This window comes from Seriola dumerili, unplaced genomic scaffold (assembly GCF_002260705.1).
Source record: "Seriola dumerili isolate Sdu_G_001 unplaced genomic scaffold, Sdu_1.0 BDQW01000264.1, whole genome shotgun sequence".
In the NCBI taxonomy this organism is placed as follows: domain Eukaryota; kingdom Metazoa; phylum Chordata; class Actinopteri; order Carangiformes; family Carangidae; genus Seriola; species Seriola dumerili.
This window is the reverse complement of record NW_019174519.1, coordinates 1,141,904-1,150,795: the sequence shown is the minus strand read 5'-3', so window position 1 is coordinate 1,150,795 and position 8,892 is coordinate 1,141,904.

Below are 8,892 nucleotides of genomic sequence, written 5' to 3'. Positions count from 1 at the left end.
TCGCGCTCCGAGCACCAGGAGAAACAGATAGAGAGCTGGGGGCGCGCTGGCTTGTCAGTTTACTGTGTGATTGTACACGTTCCTCAGCAGGTGAGCACAGGTGGCGGGCAGAGGGTCGGAGTGGCTCTGCTGTGTGAACAACCCCGCGCTGGACTTGATGTGGAGCTGATGCGTCCACATGAATGCAGCTCTTATCTGGTATGCAGATTCCAGGGCAGGGCCCCTCCTCAAAACTCAATTACGAGCAGAATAAAGCCGGTAATGTCCCGCTGCAGTGAAATATTGATCCCTAATCCTCGGCAGTCATTACTATGCCAGAAAATAATAGAGCACAGAATTGGATTTTGATTTAACACACGACGTGTTTATTCTAATGCTCGGGGACTTAATATTCCGTTGACTCTCATTGTGAGGCGCAGAGGAGAGGACCGGTGATGAGGCTCTGCCGCCACTTTTTATATTGCTGTGGAACGTATTAGAAAAGAGAGAGGCGGCGGGACATCTCCCCTGTCCTCCCCCCGGCCCTGATACACAAGGTCAGCTCCATGTAATTGCCTTGCTCAATGATCCTTAGGGCGACGAAATTAAAAGTTGAGCAAAATAATGACTGAAACAATGAGACATGATTAGCCAATCAGAGAGTCGAAGCCATTACCAGCCCTTTGATCTACTTCCTGTTTCTGGCTGGAAGCTTTATGGCTTTATTTTAAAACAGTCAGTGTTTTAACTTTATTAAACATCACAACAGCTTCTTCACCTTGGAAAATATTAGCATTTTTAGAAGTGGGAGGAAACTATAAAGCAGAACCGAAACACACAGAGAGACAAGAGGAGCATCAGTCAGGTGAGTGAGGAGCAGGTTTATCAGCAGGTGACGTCCAGTCAGGCCGCCCGGGACCCGGACCAACGCGGATCCTCTGAGAGTGAGTATATCCCAGGACTGTCTCATCACATTGAAGACAACAACCTTACACTTGAACAGGATGTTCAAACATTAGTCTGACCTCATCCATACCACGTCTTGACGTCACAGTCACATAATGACGTGCGGTTTGAAACCTACAGAGGAATATAATGAATCTAATGTGCAGCTAGTTTCAAGCTATAGGCTTATAACAATGAACGAATAGTAACAATGATAATAATAATAATACAAGATGAAGAAGTCATTAATAATGTAATAATTTTAAATGAAAGACATAAAATAATGCAATAATACAAAAATATAAAACATTGATAATAAAGGTCCATCACAAAATATACTAGTCTGCAGTAATGGTAAATGGTGTGTGTGTGTGTGTGTGTGTGTGTGTGTGTGTGTGTGTGTGTGTGTGTGTGTGTGTGAAAGGTTGTATTATAATCAACTAACTTAAAGTCAGCTGCAAAATGTCTCAGCAGTGCTCTAAGTGCACACACACACACACACACACACACACTCAGTGGCAGTTCCCACAGTGTGTGCCAGCAGCCTCCCCTCTCTCCCTGTGTGTGTGTGTGTCTTGTGTCTATAATTATTCTAATGAAGGTTAACGAGCTCTGCCCAACCTCCTCTTTATTAAATTAATCTCAGCCTGTAATGAATCATAATTACTATAATTAGCAGCTTGAGCTGCCTGATGTCTCAGTGGTGACTGGTCAGAGGAGGTGATGATGATACAGACACCTTCATCACACCTCAGCCTGTCTCCACCCACTGTCCTCCTCTGATATGATGCTTTGTTATTATTATTATTATTATTATTTGATTGTGGGCTGCATGAATATACCTTCATCTTATCATTATTATTAGTATGATTTTTGATGTTTTCCATGAGAACCTGAAAGTCAGAAACCATAACATATTTATTAAATTTATAATATTAGGCCTATCTAATGACATTACACTGGGAATCAATTACAACCAAATTCTTTATAGATGGTTCCATTACATTTATATTTCATCTGTTATATATACTCAGATTCAAAAAATCCCCTGTTACATACTTATCAACTGAACTATGAGCTCATAATTATGATTAATGATTATGAGTTACATGATGCATCAACACTAAAACATTAGGCAGTTTAGAGCCAGAACTTCCAATACAGCTGATACTGTACATTACAAACAAAGAGTTTTCATATGATTCTACTGTCAGTCGTTGTCAATCACTGTTGCAGCAGCAGAATCGCAACAAGCAGCTTCACTATCACACTGTATTTCAGTGTTTAGAGATTTAGTGTCTCTCAGTCTAAATGTTGTTTCTTATATAATTAAAATTACAGTAGGTTTTCTAAATGTTACAATACTGACAGAAAATGTCTCAGTCGAACACACTGTCCCTAATTATCCTTATTAAATTTATAGTTCAAGTGATTAATCCAAATATTATTGTAATCACAATATGACCAAGTGTGTGACAACAGACCTTTATTAATGTGATATAAATGCATGGTGCTACAGTCACCGGCCTACAAATCATGTTCTCCAGATGTAAAGGGACATGATTGTTTGGTATAAGACCAACAATAATCACATCATGATTGTTTTTATATTTTTCTAAGTGAAAATAAAATGTAAAAGTGACCTTTCCTATTAGAATTATGACTCATATCACAATATGTGTGAAAATAATCACAGTATCATTTTTCTTGTTGAAATAATTATTTCCTGTTTTCATGCGTCTTCCTCTTCCAGTGTCTCTGTTTTGTGTCTTTCCAAGGTTCTGTGTTTTAGATTACCCCCCCCCCCTTCCCCATTATAGGAGTAATAGTCCCCCATTCTCCACTCACACACACTTGACCCACGCACACGCACACACGCACACACACACACACACACACACACACACACACACACACACACACACACAGTCCCACCACAATACATATCCACAGTTCGACACTCAGATAGCATCTGACCTGAAGAATTAATTAAATATGATAGCTGATTAAAAATAGCATAACTAATAGTGTAATATCTCAAGCTGTCGTCTTTAATAGTCAACATTGTGTGTGTGTGTCTTATCTGCTGCAGACAGACGCTCTCACTATTGATTCCTGTTCATTTCAGTTGTCAGGCAGAGACCACTCAGCTCATCTGGAATCATTACACTCCACTGTCTGACTGTCTCTCTCTCTCTCGCTCTCTCTCTCTGTCTCAGTCTGACTGAGTCAGTCCCTCTCTCTGTCTCTCTCCGTGTCTATCTCCCTCTCTCTGTCTCTCTCTCCGTCTCTCTGTGTCTATCTCTCTCTCTCTGTCTTGCTCTCTCTGTGTCTCTCTTTCTGTCTGTCTCTAACTGTGTCTCTCTCTCTCTCACTCTGTCTCTCTCTCTGTGCATCTGTGTGTGTCTCTCGCAGTCTCTGTCTCGCTCTCTCTCTCTCTCTCTCTGTCTCTGTGTGTGTGTGTCTCTCTCTCTGTCTCAAATTCAAATTCAAAATAGCTGTATTAGCATGAACAAAAACATGTTATTGTTACAAATGATTAAAATATACATACAATACAATAATTATTAAATGTGTCGAATACTGATACAGATTTAGATTTAAAAGATATAATTTAATTCAATATAATGTAGCACAGTTTTATACATTTATATATATACAATCATTTAATACCATACTGATGTGTGTTTATGGCGATGTTATTGTGAGTCCCTCAGGCTGTGGCAGGCAGAGACATATTTAGCTGCCAGAGGAGTTGCTGCTCCTTCACCCAGGAGAACTGACACTTTCTCCTCTGGGGTTAATATTTGGAAGTTTTTTAATTTTTTTGGTTGGTTCTCTGCAGTGGAGGTCTCTCCATGCAGAGAACTTGTCACAATGGAGGAGGAAGTGCATCTCTGTCTCTGCCTCTCTTGTCAAACAGTGACCACACATGCTCCTCTCTGGGCAGCCATGTCTGTTTGTATCGTCCTGTTTCTATTGGTAGTTGGTGGTCACTGAGCTTGTATTTGGCCCCTCTCTGCTTCGTATCTGACAGAGTGGAGATACTCGGCCAATTTGTATTCTCTGTTTAGTGTCAAATAACAATTTAGTCTACTTTGGGTTTTAATTTCATTTTTCCGATGTTGTGCATAAAGATTTTTTGACTGATTCATAATTAGTTTTATTCTTTTGTGTTGTTTTGAAGCCGTGCTGATGGGAGCTTGGCTGGTTAACTTCACAGTCAGCTGACTGAGGGGACTATTTTCAGGGTTCAGCTCTTGGGTCTTCAGTGCTTTGAATGCCAGTGTGTCTTTTGAACTTAAATTAAGATGTGTCCAAAATGTTAATGCCTGTTTTTGAATGTTTAGCAGTAAAGGGAAATGTCCCAGTTCTGTTCGGCAGCTGTTGTTTGGTGTTTTCCTTTGAACACCTAGAGTTTTCTGCAGAATCAGTGTGGAGGGCTTGTATTGGGTGTTTATCCCATGAGCCATACTCTAATCCACTGAGTGGGCCCCAGACCTCTCTTCCATAGGGCTATTGTTAAAATTACATAATAAAATGTTCAAATCAAAGATTCTAATTGGGATGTTCATGTTGAATAATTTGTTAGTTTTTAATGTATATATTGCTCTGCATGCTTTTTCTTTGAGTGCATGTATGGCCATATTGAAACTCCTTGATACAGATATATTCAGACCAAGTCAAGTGTAATTTTTTGTGTGTCTAATGAGGGTATGTTTCAAATTAAAATGGCATTTGTTTTCAAGATGTCTGGGTTTGTTTTGAAAGATCATAATTTGTGTTTTTTTAAGGTTTACATCCAGGGCCCAGTTTGACAGCACTGCTCCAGGATGATCAGGATATGTTGAAGACCATCACTGGTTGGGGTTAACAGAATTAGGCTGTCTGCATAAAGCAGGTATCTAATCTCTGTTTCCAAGACTGTGAGGCCTGGAGCTGCTGATCGGTCCAACTTCTCTGCAAGTTCATTAATATACAGGTTAAATAGTGTAGGTATTAACCCTCTGGGCTCTATGCTGGCCATTTGTGTCCAGTTCACTTTCTTTTTTTTGACCATTTTAGCTGTGTTAATGCATATGGAATGAAATTTCCCAAGGGTCTGGATTTTTTTCAGATTTTTTAATTTTCAACTTCAGCTCTATAAATATATGAATAATATACTGTATACATTCAATTGTACAACTTGGCTCCATCATGGCCACTTCTGGCCAATTTAAACCCATGAAAACTAAATTTTTTAATTCCTTGTTATTTACAGTATTAAATCATGCAATATAGGTAAAATTGCTTTCATTCTAAACTCAACACTTGAAAATTGTAGTTTTTAATGTTTTCTACCAGATTATGTCATTTATCCATTATTGGCCAAGGGAGAAATTTCATGTAATATTCGTAGTTTCCAATATGGGTCTATGATGGCTTACTGCACTCCAATGGAGCAAATGAATGACACAATTTTGACATAGGTGTGATCTTAAGGATATCAGATAATGGTTTGTCTTTGTTCATGAAAAAAATTGTGCCTGGGCGTGAAATTGCAGCACAAATATGTATTTGCAAGATAGAGTTAAATAAATTATGATGTATCATATGTCCAATACCATACCCAAATATCTCACAGGACATCTTGCAGAGTTCAAAGATGCAGCTGCATGGTAAACAAAAACCAACTCTGGCACTGTTTGTAAATCTGTTCTGGAGTTTATGCAGGTGCAGTCAGTACTAATGTTATAAGTAAGCCTAACAGCTTCCAGATCATTTTTCCTCTGGCAAGATGGCAAGAAGGTCATATTCACTGCTTCAAGCACTTGACTATGTGATGTGCTTGAAGATCGAAGATGGGGAGAAATCCTCTGCATTTGAAGAAGAGACATCTTCTACCCAAGATGAGGACACATCCTCTCCTGAAGATGAGGGGACACCCTCCTCAGAGGATGACAGCATCACCACTGATGGTGAGGAGTACCAGCCAGTGCCTGATTCCTCTTCCTCAGGGGGTGAGGACGATACAGACACAGTGGTGGAGGCCAAGCAGCTGATGGCAGAGAAAGTAGGAGCAGTGGGAGAGACAGAGGAGCTGGTGCCTGAGTGGATGTCTCGTGATGGGAAAATGATGTGGTTTCCCACTGCTGAAGAGACCCTGCACTACAATCCAGTACCCACTGGTATCACCCCAGGGCCCACCCTGTATGCAGTTGCCTTCATCAGCAGCCTGAGGTCTGCCTGGAGATGAGAGCCTACATCAGGATTCTGATTCTGGCTGGTGTCTACCGCTCAAGACATGAAGCAACACGTAGCATGTGGAATGACAAGACAGGACGGGCCATATTTCGTGCTACGATGCCCCTCTACCGCTATGCTCAGATCAGCGCTAACATCCACTTTGATGACAGGCTCACCCGCCTGGGACGCTTCAGGGACGATAAGCTCGCTGCATTTCCCATCCTGTGGGAAAAGTGGGTCACTCGCCTCCCCTTCTTGTTCAATCCAGGGGTTGATGTGTGTGTCGACGAGCAGCTTGTTGCATTCAAAGGTTGTTATATATGCATTACTACAATATATTATTACAATATATGCCCAACAAGCCTGCAAAGTACAGCATTAAAATCTGGGTCACCTGTGATGTGGCAACCTCCTATGCCTGGAGGATGCAGATTTACACAGGAAAACCCCCCGGTAGTTCCCGGGAAGTTAACCAGGGAATGAGGGTCACACTCCAACTGACAGAGGGGCTCCAAGGACACACTGTCACGTGTGACAACTTCTTTACTTCGTTCGCCTTGGCAGAGGAACTCATCAGAAGAAAACTGGCTCTGGTTGGCACAATCAGGAGAAACAACCGAGAGCTACCTCCCCAGCTGTGACAGAGGAAGATTCTGTCGTCTGTCTTCGCCTTCACCAAAACTACCATGGCAGTGTCCTACATGCCCAAGCGAGGGAGGAATGTGCTTCTTTTGAGCACAAAGCACAGGGAACGAGCAGTCAGCGACGGGGAAACGAGGAAGCCTACAGCAATCCTGGACTACAAAAGGTGCAAAGGCGGTGTGGATAACCTAGACAAGGTTGTTGGCACCTACAGTTGTCGAAGGAAAACCAGCCGCTGGCCACTGGCTCTCTTCCACAATCTCCTGGATGTCTCAGCATACAATGCCTTTGTCCTGTGGAAATCAGTCCATCCTGAGTGGGAGTCCTCTAAAACCTACAGACGAAGGGTGTTGGAGAGCTGGGGCACATTCTGGTGACCACAGCAATTGCAAGACGGCCTTGTCCCCCGTGCTCAACAGCTGCTGCTGCCATTGTTACTGAGATACAGCAGTCTGAATCAGAGTGTGACCCACAGCCTGCCAGCAAAATGAGGAGAAAGTGTGAACTGTGCATCTACAGGAGAAGAACGGCAAACACATCCTGCCACCCTTGAGCATGCACACACACACACACACACACACACACACACACACACACACACACACACACACACACACACACACACACACACACACACACACACTCACTGAAACACACATTCTTATAGCATTTTGTAAAAACAAACAATAAATGGACATTTTCGGCCACTAACATGCCAAGTGGGAGTTTGTCTTTATTCTCACTGCTCAAAAGAAGTAATAATGCAAAAAAAAAAAAAATCTTTGTTACTGTTACTGGTACTGACCTGCAATGGTGACAACTCTCTCTCTTTCTTTCCCTGAAAAGTTAGTTGTAATATGTAATCTAATGTGCTGCAGAACCAGATATCATGTAGTCTTTCTCACGACTCTCCACATCCAGTGCTGGATGTTGACATCTGCCAAAGTCCCATTCATGCACGCCTGTGACATGGTGAAGCACCCCTTGCCACATATCCTAAAATAAAATGGCATTTTCAGTAGAAATAATAATGCTGTGTTACATACATGTTCATCCACCACCAATAGGAGTAGCTAGCTTAGTGAGCAATTGCTGTAGTAGAACACATTTCAGTGGACGTAGATTTACTTCAGTGGTAATTTCATGTACATAATACAAAGAAAGAATCTTATGACACTTGGCATGCCGAACGGCAAGACCCTTATGTAAGTCGCTTTTGATAAAAGTGTCAGCTAAATGAATGTAATGCAAAAGCTCACTGCCCTTTTCAACAAAAGAGAACTGCGAGAATATTTCTACTTTGTAAGCATTTAGAAGACAAGACTATGTTACATGATGTTTTTTTCAGAACCTGTAACTCTGTCATTACCTGCACAGGTTGTAAAGCCACCTGAGAGGAATTGTTTTGTGAATTTGGGTTATATGAATAACATTTGATTGATTGACTGTTATAACTGATGTCAGTTTACGATTGTCGTTGTCTCAACAAACTCCGAGACCATTCAGTACAGTTAGTTGAAAGTAAGTCTATTGTATTACGCTGAAACATTAGCGCATCTATTCAGCTAAATAAGAGTTGTAATTGAAACTCGCGTCAATAATGAAGTGTGGGGACTCTATATTAGGCTATAATATTACATCAAACTATTTCACTAAACATTAGCGTTAGCATCCAAAAAATTCAGCAACGATGTTACGGTGTTACGGTTTATAAATACAATTTCAAGTAATTATAATGGTTGTCAAAACTGTGTGCACTCATGCCCAACGAGTGTGAGCATGACCGCGAGAGAAAGCAACAGAATGCTGACTGCACGTCACTTCACTTCCATGAGTGTTGCTAAAAACAATCAATTTTGGGATCTTATCTAATGGCCCTTTAAGAGCTTTTACTTTGTTTGTTCATGTTGCAGAGTTGGCTTGTGTTGGTGTCTGTGTTTTAGATTTGACAGCTGTCTTAAGTGTTTTCTCATTTCTTTACATTCACTGTCAAATCATTTGTTTTCAAAGGTTTTTTGTTTCTTGTTTTGATGGTGGTGTTTCTTTCTTTTTACAAGCTTTGCATTTAATGCAGCTTTTTGGAAGATACGGTTCATGTCT